A 13,844-nucleotide genomic window follows, 5' to 3' on the forward strand; every position below is an offset into this window, starting at 1 on the left:
TTTGAAATGAACGACGTAACAGATAATGCAGAACTTATACGTTTCAACAGTCGAACGGCAAAAAAGTTGCTGGCGTAATTTCCGTGACAATATGCTGTGGTGCCATTTGATTAATGTGCTACTGCAAATGGGCGACGCGTTTCGTATGGAAGGCAATAATTTTTATGAAGCAAATCATACTGCTACAGAATAATTGTCCTAAGACAATTATTCTGTCCCTCAATAAAGTTCACAGCGGTGTTCTTGAACCACTCATACGCCTACTATTCAACCGATGTATCCTCAGTGGCATGCGCCACATATACAGGTTGTCAATGGTATCCCTCTATTTAACGCGTTAGCATTTAAGGGACTAGTTGTGCAGAAATTCCGACGCTGTCAGGGTTTTGAGCGAAAAATCACGACCGTCGTCCGGCAGGTAATAGCTGGCGGATGGTACGACAACGACTGGTTACTTATTGGTCGCTGGTTTTGCGTGATCTCATGAGAACACATTACATAGCCGAAGCTGCTAGCTCGAGCTTCTCGTTTTAGATGGAAGGGTGACATGAGAGCCGTAGCTTCCAAGACCCTTGGGTGATGAGTAAGAGGCGCTATGCCGTTGCCACGCAGGCACGTCCTCACGGCATGTTAAAAGCGGCACTATATATGCCGAGTGTTCTTTCACACAATTGTGTATTCCATTGGGTATGCTAATGACTACTGGAAAGATAACAACAGCGGTAACAAAGAGCGTGTACTTAAACGAGGATCTAGAAAAGGAGCCGCTGACGGTAGCCATTAACGCTACTGCACAATAGTACTTCGTCACAGCCTTAAAGGCAGGGCTTAGTTGCACCCCCCCCCCCCCCGTAGGTTTTCAAGTGGTCGATCTGCCCCGACTAGCAACAGGCCCATCTCTACTCTACGCGGTGGTGAACTTTGCACACAGCGTTGTCAATGATGACCACCTCCTCTACAGTTGCAAGCTACCTGAAAGGCAAAAAATTTGATTCACCACGATCCATAGTTTTTTTCTACTGTTTAGTTGAAATTAACATTATGGGCCACCCGTTCTCATAGCCAGAGAGCTATGACTTTCTTGCGTAATAATAACCTTTACCTTTAATCATAGTACAGTTTCGATAGCATTAGTACACATATTGCCTCAATATGAACCTTTTTTGCACTATAGTATATCCGCACAGGGCTTTCACGGGTGTTACTAACTGAGCCGTTGTCTTGTTAATGTATACGTAGATGGTACTCTCAGAATTACTGCTTATTAGGAGGTCAAACGTCTAGTTTTTTAAACATATAATAATTTAATATTACTATTTTCTTCTAGAAAACATTCTATTAACACAGAGGAGGCTGATACACACGGATTTATTTCTTGAAAAACTCTTTGCACCACACACTAAAATTCATTACTGATATTATAAACCAGTCATAGAAGCTAGCTGTTTGACGCATGTAGACATTCCATAATAGCTTTGTTTTATCTAGTCGCATGAGTAGGTTACTCTATATAGATAGTTCTTTTTCTAGCATGTATTGCGGTTATTTGTTATGTCGAAACTCTCTGTCTGTTCTTTTATGTTATGTTTTGATGAGTTAGTTGCGAATTTTCTTGATGATTTTAGATGATGAATTTTCTTTCGGTAGCATGTTATTGAAGCTTGCCGGTATTTTGTTTACCTCTATTTGTACATACTGCAATACAAACAAATAAAAATTCAGTCATAGGCTGTTAGCCTAAAACTAGCCTGTAGTCACTGTTCTACAAGGTCGTGACTCAGGGGCGTAGCCACGGGTGGGGTCAAAATTTTCTAAGCGCTTCCTCCCCCTTCCTCGTCTCCTTTCGGCTTCTTTCTCACCGCCGTGTTTGTCGACCAGCGGCGTGCAAGATCCCGCGAGCAATATTTGTGGCTACGACACTGTCGTGACGACTTCGGTAGTAGCAAGTTGCTCCTCTTGTATTTGTACAGTTATCATATTCATTTTTGGTCGTTTTGACTGAACTTTTTTATTTAGGTAATGTTAACTAGCTGTACAGTCCACCTACACAGAGGCTATCGTTGTATCCACTTTTGCTCTTAAATAGAAAAAAAAACGTATATGTAATATTATTAAACATCTCCCCATTGGGTGGGTTATACCAAATACTGATTAAAAATTTCAAATAAAGTCATCCGCACTAAAATATTTCCTTAAAGTCCGGATGGAAGTGTCTCGCGTAAACTGAAAAGTAATCTTTCATTCAGTGACTGCATCTGGTTTGAAGCAGTAAAGGTCAGAGCTACAACGTTACAATACGACGAAGGTTTTTATTTAAAAATATGGAGAAGGTGATGTTTTTCTGCCTAATGATGTGCCAGCCGCAACGTGCCCAAAACTTTATCAACAATGCAGGGAAGATAGGCGCTGAGATCACTTGAACTTAAGCTTGCGGTTTCATTATCTTTCGAAATTTTTTGTGTAAAGTATTATAACTGCCGCCTATTTTGATTCATTTGCTTCAGTGTGGGGGAAGCGGCTTGCGGCCAATAGACGTCACTGTTCCACTTTCGGTAAGGAAGTTGAGTCAAAATTTGCCTTTTTTTAGTGCAATAATAGAACGACAGACTACAATATAGGTTGTTTAACATTGGGAGCTTCTGAAAAGATATTGTAGGGAGCGAGTGTGGGGGTGGGGAGAGGTGGGGAGGGGGCACAAGAACAATTTCAGGGCCAGCACTTTTAACAAATCTTTCAATGGTTCCGTAGATTTGCATATAAGCGCTTTTTACGGGCATGCGTAAATCACATAAAATAACGAGTATGATTTCGCGCCCATTATTTTCTTGGAGGGTTACTGTAAAACACCTTTCGTTTCCATGCCAGTGCGAGACAGTTCGCATTCCATTCGAGTTGGGCTACATCCGGACAAAGCGCCGACGGTGACAGCAGTGCAACCTGCATCTTAAGGCGTCAGTGGCGCGCCAGGACAACAAATGGTTCACTGTGCCTCTGATGAACGCCGCGTTCTTGCCCTATTACCATGTCATATTCATACCCACTTCCATGATGGTACCCCCTTTCCAGGTAAGCAAGCAAACTGTTCTTCTTTTCTTTCTCCTGTAAAGCGCGCACCACCGCAACTAAACTCATTCTGCGGTGAAGCTATCAAACCAAATGGGGTATAATCAAGCGTTTGGTCAATTTGACAAAGTTGTTTGTTAAGGCGAACGCCTGACATGCCTAATCTGCGGCATACACGGTATGTGCCAGAAGTGTTTCGAAAACATCAAATAGGTAAAGCAGGACAGAGACATCATCAGTTCATGAACCAATGAAAAGCTGGCGCCTAATTCGCAATGGCCTCCATTGCAGCCATGTGTCCCTGTGGCATCAAAAATACAGAAATAATCAATCTGTATTCTGATGCATTGTGGGAGATTAAAAATGGATTACGTTATACCGTGGTTGATAACCGTAAGTTTATGTGAAATAAGTTTGATTACAGGTGATTTAGGGCGGATTACTGCGGACTAAAAGGGGATTACATTGAATTAAGTTACAGGGCAGATTAAAGTGCATTAAGTTGAATCGCGGTTGACGAGCGTCTGGTGGACTGCGGCATATCAAGGGAGGAATTGCTCTGGGTTAAACATGGATTAGCGAAGTAATGGGTATTACGGTGAGTTAGGGGCAGTGTATTGGTAAGTGAATTTATTATAGGTGAATTACATTCAATTGTCTTGGGGCATGGGGTATATGAATGAATGAATGAATGAATGAATGAATGAATGAATGAATGAATGAATGAATGAATGTTTATTCCGCTTTTCTTAGGCCTGACTACGGTGGATCAGTGGTGGTCTCTGGTAGATTATAGAAGATTACCAGCGAATGATATTTAACATGGTTAATTTCAGAAGATTAAAATCTATTGGTTTAGGTTGCAGGGTTTATGGAGATTCTGATGGACATGGGAACTGCAGTGAATTAGCCGTAGATTATGTCGGGTTGAGTTCAAATAATGTATATATAAAGTATACTTCAGAGAATTGAGGATGTATTTTAAGAGTCGCGGTGGGTTATGAGTGGATTAGGTAGTACTCAGTTGCATTACGGTGGAATATGGTGGCTTAAGTAATACTGTAACGTAACGCTACACAAAAAGCAATCTGGCACCGAGGAAAACCAGCAACCAGTAAGGTGAGCAAGAGAGGGTGCACAGTTTCACTCCGTCGTCTTCCCTAATCAGCCGTGGCAGTATCCATCGTCTTCTATAAATGACATGTGTCCTATCACTATGAATTGCAGGTGATTAAGGTTGGATTAAAATGGGTGGAGTACCATTCTATTGATTTACGTTGATGTAAGGAGGCTTCGGTAGGTGGAGAAAGCAGTCAATGTTTCCCCTTCTCATCGCATAGGTAGTCTCAAGTGCCCTTCGTAACTTCATCAATCTTTTATTATATCAGAGTGCGCACTGAGAAGACACTTAAGTTATATCCCCTGGATTATGACCTTTAAATTTTCACTATCTTACTGCTCGATAGATAAAAATGTTTATTACTGACATACAACGATCGCCCCAATAAAAAAAGGCATATGAGAGGCACAGTATTAATCTTACCTAATTAAAGTGATATTACTTTCATTGGGTTTATTATTTATTAACTTTACCTGCTGCATTTAGGTTACGGACGGGGCATGTTTTCGCACATGTTCTGAGGTAACGCTCGAGCGCTTGATATTGATAGCACGATATCGGAGCTGCTTGAGTCTCAGTGCTCAAACATGTTGTAATCCTGTTACGATGTCCGTGTACTATCTTGGCACGTTAGGCTCAAGACACCAGCCTTTTTGCGGACCTGTGTACTTATCACTGCATACATAGTAGTGTCCATGTACCCGTTCCGCTCCTGCAATTTATAATTCTTTACACGTTCTCTGTGGGTTATTGGGGCAAAGACGGTACAAGATATTACGCATTGCAAGGCCAGAACGGATAATATAAAAGAGCATTGCCAGCAATTCTCTGTAAGCAAGCAGTTTTAACACTAAACTTTTAGTTTCCTTCAGCGAGTATGTTTCCTCAAGCACAGAATACTAACAAGTAAACTGCCTTTACTTCGACATTCAACTCTGCTCTCGAACTGGTTTCAAAAATACGAAGAGACTGCTTTCGCACGAGGACTATGGAAGCGCACTTCCTATACTGATACGATATTCTCCAATTTTCCTGATGACTTCTTTTTATGTTTAAATTCTGCTCAGTTGAGCGCAAGATGGGTCTTGGTGAATATTGTGATGTAAGGGTCTAACGACACCACCGTTATTTGCCCTTGTAGTAATTTAAGAAATGAAACGGTCATCTTTAAGCAGTTCTCGTTAATTGTTTGCTTGTTCAGTATGCAGGGTTACTATGGAAGAGAATATTGCCATACTCTCCAAGAACTTCGCCTAATATTCCTCAGCGGCAATGGAATGATTGCTCATGATTTTGACGAACAGGGTACATTGCGGAAGCAAGCCAGAATCCCTCATCCAGGTTTCGAAGCCATACAAAGAGGCGCCGTTTTGATGACTGCATGAAGTTCAGACGCAACTAAATGTAGAACAAAACTAAGTGAGATCAGCAAACTTTATTTACTTGAATACTTTACATACAGTAGCTTTTATCGAACTGAACTGCTTCAGAGCAGAAAGGAGAGAGCGGGGGAGGAAAGTACTTGAATTGTTCCGGCTTAACAGGAACAGAGAAGCTGAATAAAAAAGTGCTTAAGATCCAATTTGACGAAAAGTAATGACGTGGCCCTCGGAAGAGTCTTGAGCTCATCTGTGTGTACGCGAAAATTCCTTACAGCTTCTCTTTGAAAAAAGCGAGGTAGATTGCTTTTCCACGTATAGCTTGCTCGGCTTTTGACTGGGCTCTGGGGGTTGTGGGCAGAGCAGCTCACCGAAAAGTAACGTCTACATGCTTTTCCTGATGCTTTTCCACTCTGCAACAAACAGCCTTCTGAGTTTACACACGGAGGTGGATTCTCCCTGTTTTTTAAACCTTTACATAGGGTACCTCTGTCGTAGCAGTAGATAGCGCTTTTTCTCTTTTGGTGAGCTGGAAGCTACAAAACACCAGCAGTCTTGGCTAACTGAAAGCAGCCTGCCACGGGCTCGCATTTGCAGCATCGCAAGAGAGATCATTTCATGTACCAAAACGTAGTATGAAACGTAAAGTGTATTCACTAAGGAGAAAAGGCAAGATAAGACAGGTACTGCCATTTTTCTTTTATGCATCTCCTTTTCTTTTGTTGCCGCATGTACGCTTGGGACTCCGTAGAACTTTTCGAAAAGGTCGTTTTCCTTGCAGGTGGCAGCTTGGTTGCTTCGCCGTAGGCCGACAGACAAATATTGGGGTTAAAACGTAGGACAGCAGAAAATATTAATTCTAAACTTGATTCCAGCCTACATCGAAGGATCGCAAGATCGCGTGCCTAAACCCCACTAGTGTAATGTCTTTAAAAGCACAGAAATCATGTCGAGATACAGGCTCTCTACGCATTTCGAGAAAACTTCGTCTACATTGTGCTGGATAACATTAAAAATCACAATTCAACATCTTTTTATTCGTAGGAGACGTGTTTGGTTCAATAAATGCTTCATACCTTGCATCGTTGTCTGAAATTTTATACCAGATATGCAATATTCCGTTGCCACCTTACCTTTCATCCGCCATAGAAGAAGGCATAAGCTGCTGCAGAAAACGAAAAATTACACCTTTACCTGGAAAAATCATCATAAATGTTTAACAAGGCTTGCATATCCTGAATGATCCTTCATTTCGTACCATCCACGCCATTTTGTCAGAGCTGAAAGAAAATAATCTAAATAAAAACGAGGAATGGCCACGTTGGTGTCCTCTTCGCAGCTTGAAATGGAGTTTGGGCAGAATGCCAGCTATTTATTCTGCTTAGCATAAAGCCTTTTTATGTCCCGCCGTGCAGGAGATTATGAGAGCTTAAAAAATGAAGACGCTATGCGGATCCTTTTGAATTAGGTGGATCTTTTTAAATTAGATCTAGGACGATAGAGTCACCGGACCCTGCCGCCTAGACCTGAGAGGAATGGGCAATAAAATGAATGTATGCTATGAAACACGCCATACGGAAGAATTATAATGATCACCGTATTATTTTGCTCTCATAGTAAACACAGTCACATTAAGTGGCCATTCCTCATTTCTATTCAGATTATTTTGTTTCTGCAGAGAAAAAATGGCGTGGATGGTACGAAATGAAGGATTATGCTGGATATACAAGCTTCGTAAAAATTTATGAAGATGTATTTCCAGTTAAATGTGTAATTTTTCGTTTTTTGAAGCCACTTGCACCTTCTCATATCGCTGATGGAAGGTAGGCTAGTAGCGGCTATTATAGAATATTTATAATAATTATATATTTTCTGCTCCTCTTCCTGTACACATAATAGCATAAGCAGATGACCTCACAATTCTTGGCTCAGGGAATGCAGAAACCGACCTACTTGAACACGAAATTAAGTACTTAGAATTCTTGCGTCAATGGTCATTTAAAAATTACCTAACATTAAACACCACCAAGACAAAACCAATATTATTCCTAGCAAAAAAAAAATAAAAAAATAAAACAGAATGGTGCACGCAAATCTCGACCTTTGATTGGAAAAAAAAAAAAAGCCCCGCCGGGGTGGCGCAGTCGTAAGACGCCCGACTACTGTGCCGGAGTTCCCGGGTTCGAACCCGACCTCGGCGGCTGTGTTTCGATGGAGGCGAAACGAAGTGGCGTCCGTGTGCTGTGCGATGTTAGCGCACGTTAAAGATCCCCAGGTGGTCCAAATTACTCCTTAGCCCTCCACTACGGCTCCCCTTTCTCTCTTTCCACTTTCACTCCCACCTTCCTCCCTTCCCTTACGGCGCTTTTCAGGTGTCCACAGAGCAAGTGTGACAGATACTGCGCCTTTCCCTTCCTGTGAACCAACCAACCAACCAATTAGGAAAAAAAACAATTGAGGTTATCCCAGCTGCGAAATGCCTTGATGTTGTTATGACCGAGTCTCTTAATTGAGATAAACATATTGAAAGTATCTGTGCTAAAGTAAACAAAATAACGGCATCTTATGCCGCCAGAGGCACACACTCCTAGCTAGAGTAAAAATAATTATTTACGATGCATTTATATTGCCACACATAACTTATTGTCTCACGGTCTAGAGAACAACAACCAAGCAACGAAATGAAAATTTTAATGGCTCAAAAACGATCAATTAGATCAATAGCGAATGTACCGTGGGGTACGTATACGGGTCCCTACTTTGCTAGGTTCAAAATAATGAAAATGTCAGAGTTATGTTCATTTAAGGTAATCTCTATGTATAAGAAAGCTGTTTACGATAAGAATGAGTACCTTTTATCAAGTCTCAACTTCACTCGTTGGATTCCAACCTACAATATACGGAACAAAATATTGTGGTACGTACCTTTCTGCCGCACTACATACTGTAAGCAGTCACTGATATATGGTTTATCACATTATCTGAATATTTTGCATAAGGACATCATACCTCAAGAGACTTCATGGAAAACAATTAGTCATACTTATTCCCATGCTTGAATTTGCATAGAATTGACATTGTGATTAGAATATACATGTAGCTCTATGTACGTTCATTTCACTTACATTGTATTTTGTTGATTATAAATAAGATTTCTGTACATAGAAATGTGAAGTAGTTTTTTGTCAGAGTATGTCTTGTGGTTGTTGTACGTGCCTAACTTCTTGCAAATGATAAATGCAGACATTTTACGGCTGCATTGGTGCTGCGCTAACTGGGCTTTATCCGAGTTTGCACAGCAGCAGCCAGTAAACATAGCACAGAAATTGTGAGAACAGCCGACAATAAAATTCCGAGATAATTCCACATGCGTCAACGTGAGCGCGCCTTTCACACGCCGTTACTTCGTTTCAAACAGAGTAGACCCAAAGTTCCGAGGCTGTTTCGCCGCAGTTGGTTTCAGTGCAACCTCCAAAACTGCAATACCATGGCACGCATAACCTGTCTACACATTCGCCAGAAGCCGCTTGACAGACTTGTTTCGTTTGCGTCAGGGGCATGCCTCCTCTTTCGGGCATCATCTGTGTCCATATTAGAAGGCAAACTGTGCGTATGCGGTGCGCTATTGCGCCATCGGTTAGTCTTCTTCAGAGCTGATGAAATGAAAATGTATAAGTTACGATTATTTTATTTGAGTAAATGAGTATTTTAATTTTGAACGCAATAAAGCTTTGGTGAAGGGCGTAGCATGTGGTGAACGCCTGATGTTTGACACTTTCTGTAGCAAGTTGGGGCTGTGAGCCCCTGATTGCACCCACACAAAGTAATCTAGAATACCGGCCTAGTCTGCAGTCTCCCCCTTGGCGCTGGCTCAACTCGGTAATGCATGCTTTGGTAAGGCTGCTGGAACACGGAGCTGCATGGAACACGGAGCTCCATATCGTAGTCATCTTATTTGATCAATTTAATCATTTCTTCTGTTAGCTGCTAGCGGTTATTTTCTGTGAGGGTTCTTTCGCCCTAATTCCTTCCTTAACCTACAGTCTGGCTGCCCATCAGGTAACAACTGGCGCGTGGGCTAATCTGTGATGTGACTCCTGGAACTGGTGGGTCTGCATAGGCCTTCTTGGGGACAAATATAGAATTGTTTGCCATATTTCAATTTTTTGTCTCTATTTTCGTTTTTTTTCTCCTGAAGATTTAATTTTTATTTTTCTTTCCCATCTGATCTTTTGCCCTCTTCAAGTTTTCATTTCTCCTTGTCCTCTTCTTTTCTGTAGTCGTGGCACGTTTTCTTCATTCTTGTTCACACTAGAAATAAACCGCAAGTTGGTAGTGTGCGCTTCACCGGTGTGAATGCCTTTTTTTGTGTTCACTAATGCGTTTGTGATGAACTATGTAGTGCAGGCAGTTCTAACAATTCCTATCAATTGCCTGATAAATACACGACCGGACAACCGTTAGCCTATGTTGTTACCCTTCGTACTTTAATTTTCTGCTCTCTTCTAGCCATTTTTGGTACTAGAGTTGGTCATCGAACGCACGGCAGAACGTTATGGTTTTGCCAGAGTTTCCTCGAAGCGAGCAGGAATGATGAGACGGATTGTGACAGCTGTAACATCTGCACACTACAGCAAGTTGCACCTCGTTCTTTATGCATTCGAAGTGCTTCTCAGACTTTCCCGTTGCTGATAAGCCGCAAGTGTAAGACGTCTGGTAGAGTAGGATTCAGGTTGTGCATAGGAATCACAGCAGTTCTTGTGCTTGCGTTTCTCTCTGAAAAATATTATTTCTCTCACAACGTGAAAACAATCGATGTAGTAGCAGTGGTATAATTTACGCATAATCAGGCACAGAAGAGGATATCTAATATAATCGTGCCAAAGGCCTCACGCCAAAGCAAGGAATGTTCAAGGTGCGAAATAGTTGAGTGCGTTCACAGTCAGTCTGGAAGAAATATTCATTCACAGTAATGAACCACAAAGGAGACAAATATAAGCCTATAAGTATTAGGCGAGCAATTGAGTTCTTCGGAATATTCAAGCGATACGAAATGTGGCAAGAGATCCAGCGCTGACAGAAAGCTGTGTTCATAGAAGGGGTTGGTTAAAGCGTTGTCTTTGCAAAATGAGAAGTGACAAACTCGGAAAAGCGCGTGGGAAACACCTCAGATAGGCTGTAAAACCCACGCCGACCAGCTCCCAACTCGAGCAGCGTTGCATGCATTGCCAGAGCGGACATTCCTCTCCATTGAGAGGAGCGCGCCGACGGCAAGCTATCCAGTATTTTAGGAAGTCGAGGTACAAGGTAAAGCAACACTGGAACATGTTGAACACACAAGAAACCTCGTACGATAAAATGTCGCCAGGAGAGAGCGTCCACGCTCGTGAAGATTTTGAGCGATTGCTGAGGCTGACTCTGCTGGCTTCTGTTTTTATCATTACGATAAGTGCACTGCGTATCACTCTCTATCGCGATGTAATGACACTGCCGTGCTAGCGGGCCCAGGGAAGTGATTGACGCTTGACGCGATACACGTCTGAAAAAAAAAAAAAAACACTTCGCTACAAACGGTTGCTCCCGATGAAGCCGCGCATTGAGGTGGCGTTAAGTCGTCAGAATTATTTTTGAAGACATTTTCATCTAGTGCTTAACTGACTTAGGTCCCCACAGAGGATAAGGAATGAAATTTGCTGTCGTGAATAGAAACGGCGAGAATACCCCTTCAGTTTTTTTGCTCAAGCATCGGCGGCGTTATCAATCGGGGTTGGAGTCGAGATATATTCACCAGGTGGCACCAGAAATGTTTTGTTTGCTCAGGTTCAACATCGGTGGTAGGAAGAACATGCACAGTAAAAACATCAACATTATATGAATAGCGCATGCTAAGCAGCAGCGCTTCGCCATCGCCGACTTCTGAAGCTAACATTTTCCACGCCAGTGGAATGATGGGCAAAAAATTTTTGCTACGTGCTATACAGTACTAATGCAAACTGCAGCGATGGTATGTCATCGCATTCAATGAGCAGCCACCAGCATCAAGCAAAGCTTTATTTGTTTACTACAAGGAGCATATAGATCGATCAGTTAGCAAAAATTTTTGCTACGTGCTATACAGTACTAATGTAAACTGCAGCGATGGTGTGTCATCGCAGTCAATGAGCAGCCGCCAGCATCAATCAAAGCTTTATTTGTTTACTACAAGGAGCATATAGATCGATCAGTTATGATATTCATTACTACAGAACTAAACAGCGCACGAAGGAAAAGGATATAGAGAAAAGGATGACGACACTGGGAACACAGAATGTTGACTTACAACAGTTCTATTTGCTTATTGCAAAAGCCCAAAATCCGCTAAAATGTGCTAAAGCAATATTTGTAATAAAAGTTAATTGGTGCGCGTTGCACGTTGTTTTTTGCCTGTAAACATTGCCAACAATATCCTTATTACACACTTGTATTTCAAAGCATTTCTAATTTGACCTGAAATTTCACACTGAGAATACTTCATTTCTTAGGAGCCTCCCGCCTGTTTTTTGTGGGTTTAAATCCCATACACACATTTATATCATGCCGATCAATATGACTACATTTGAGAGCAGTTCGTATTTTCAGCATAGTTTAATCTGCTTTTGGTGTTCGGCTCGAATAATTATGACGGGTTCGAAGAAGAAATTTTTCTCGGAAGAATTCCTGTACTAGCTCATTTCATCTCATTATGCAGCTGTGCTTCCTCGCCTTCTGCAGCTGACAAGACGGAAATTTCTTGATTGCAGTTGAATTATTTCAGTTGAATGCACATATCCTATACGGAGGCTTTATTGGAGGGGCAGAAAGTAAGCATATACATGCGAACGAAATATGGACGAAAGATCGAGCAAGATTAAAGTAGGAGTATCTGGTCAATACATATGCGCAAGGTAGTAATAAAGAAAATGTGACATTTAGGAGTTTCTAATCAAACCTAAGCTGTTGTTACTATCATGGGGTGACAGGCGATGATCCAGCGGAGCGTAGACTGAAGCAGTGGATGAACGACGGTTCGGTTCGATGCTTGCGCGACACGGCTTCAAATAGTTGTGATAGCGTACTGACGCCTTATGGTCATGAGCTTCCCGGCATCTGGTGATACATTTCTTCATAGAGAACACTTTTTTTCATCTGCTAGCTACTCAGCGTACCGTAACACACTAATGCCATACATGAATGGTATGCGTTTAGATTATTTATCTTGATGGGAAGTTGTTGACGATGCTTAAAGTAGAAAAATGCATCTACATCTGATGGGTTCATCACTACAGTAGCGGAAATAATTCTACGAGTGTTTACGGCTGTAGCCAGGTTCCTCGTGCTAAATTAAGAAGGTGGGTTTATCTAAGATCCATTGTGCTCCATGGAAAAAAACAACAAAACGCTAACTTCCAACTCGCAAGCATTCGAAGCAAAAAATATATATATATATAGTAAATAAAGCACCGCAGATCACACAACCCATTATATGTCTTTGAGCTGTCGGCAAACATCATTTTTCCATTACCTGCAGCAGCACATAGACGGGAGCCGAAGAGTATGAAACACGACTCACGGCTTAGAAAACCTAGAAAGGTATTCTGTTTACGGGCAAATGTGGCTGCTAACACTCAGGAGAACAGGCTTTATTTTTTTATGATCGCAGTTCAAGTGTAAACAGTACCAAATCAGGCTTACTGCTCTTATGCGAACAAACAAAAATAGTTTAATTAGTGCAGATGCGTATACAATAGCACTACGTAAAAGCGACACTCAGCATGCTTACCCATAAATTCGAGTGAAGGGGACATTTTAAGCGAAAAGTTGTATAATAATGCAGTTGTTGCAAGATTGCATCATAATAATATATTCGAAGATCAATCCTTTAGTCTCTTGCAGTTCTCTGGTGTTTATTGTCAGGAATTAATGCTCCTCCTTTGTTATATATGGAAGCCTCAACCACTCATTTTTAGCGCACGATTAAGAATAAAAGCAAGGTGTTGCTACGCTGAAGCATTCGCGGGACAATAGAGAGAGAGAAAGAGAGAGAATGTAGAGAGGTTAACCAGGAAAGCTTCCGGTTTGCTACCCTGCACTGGGGAAGGGGAATGAGGAGTTTAAAGGAGAAAGATAGAAGAGAATGATAGGAAAGGTAAGGCGGCGAGGAGCACAGTCACAGTTTCTCAATCAAGTTTCTGTCTCTCATAAAACACATAAGTGCTTTGAAGGCTTTGCCGCTAGACGCCTTCTGTGGCCATGGGCCGAGGATT

Source organism: Amblyomma maculatum, chromosome 2 (genome assembly GCF_055883805.1).
Source record: "Amblyomma maculatum isolate TAMU_Amacu chromosome 2, ASM5588380v1, whole genome shotgun sequence".
Taxonomy (NCBI): Eukaryota; Metazoa; Arthropoda; class Arachnida; order Ixodida; family Ixodidae; genus Amblyomma; species Amblyomma maculatum.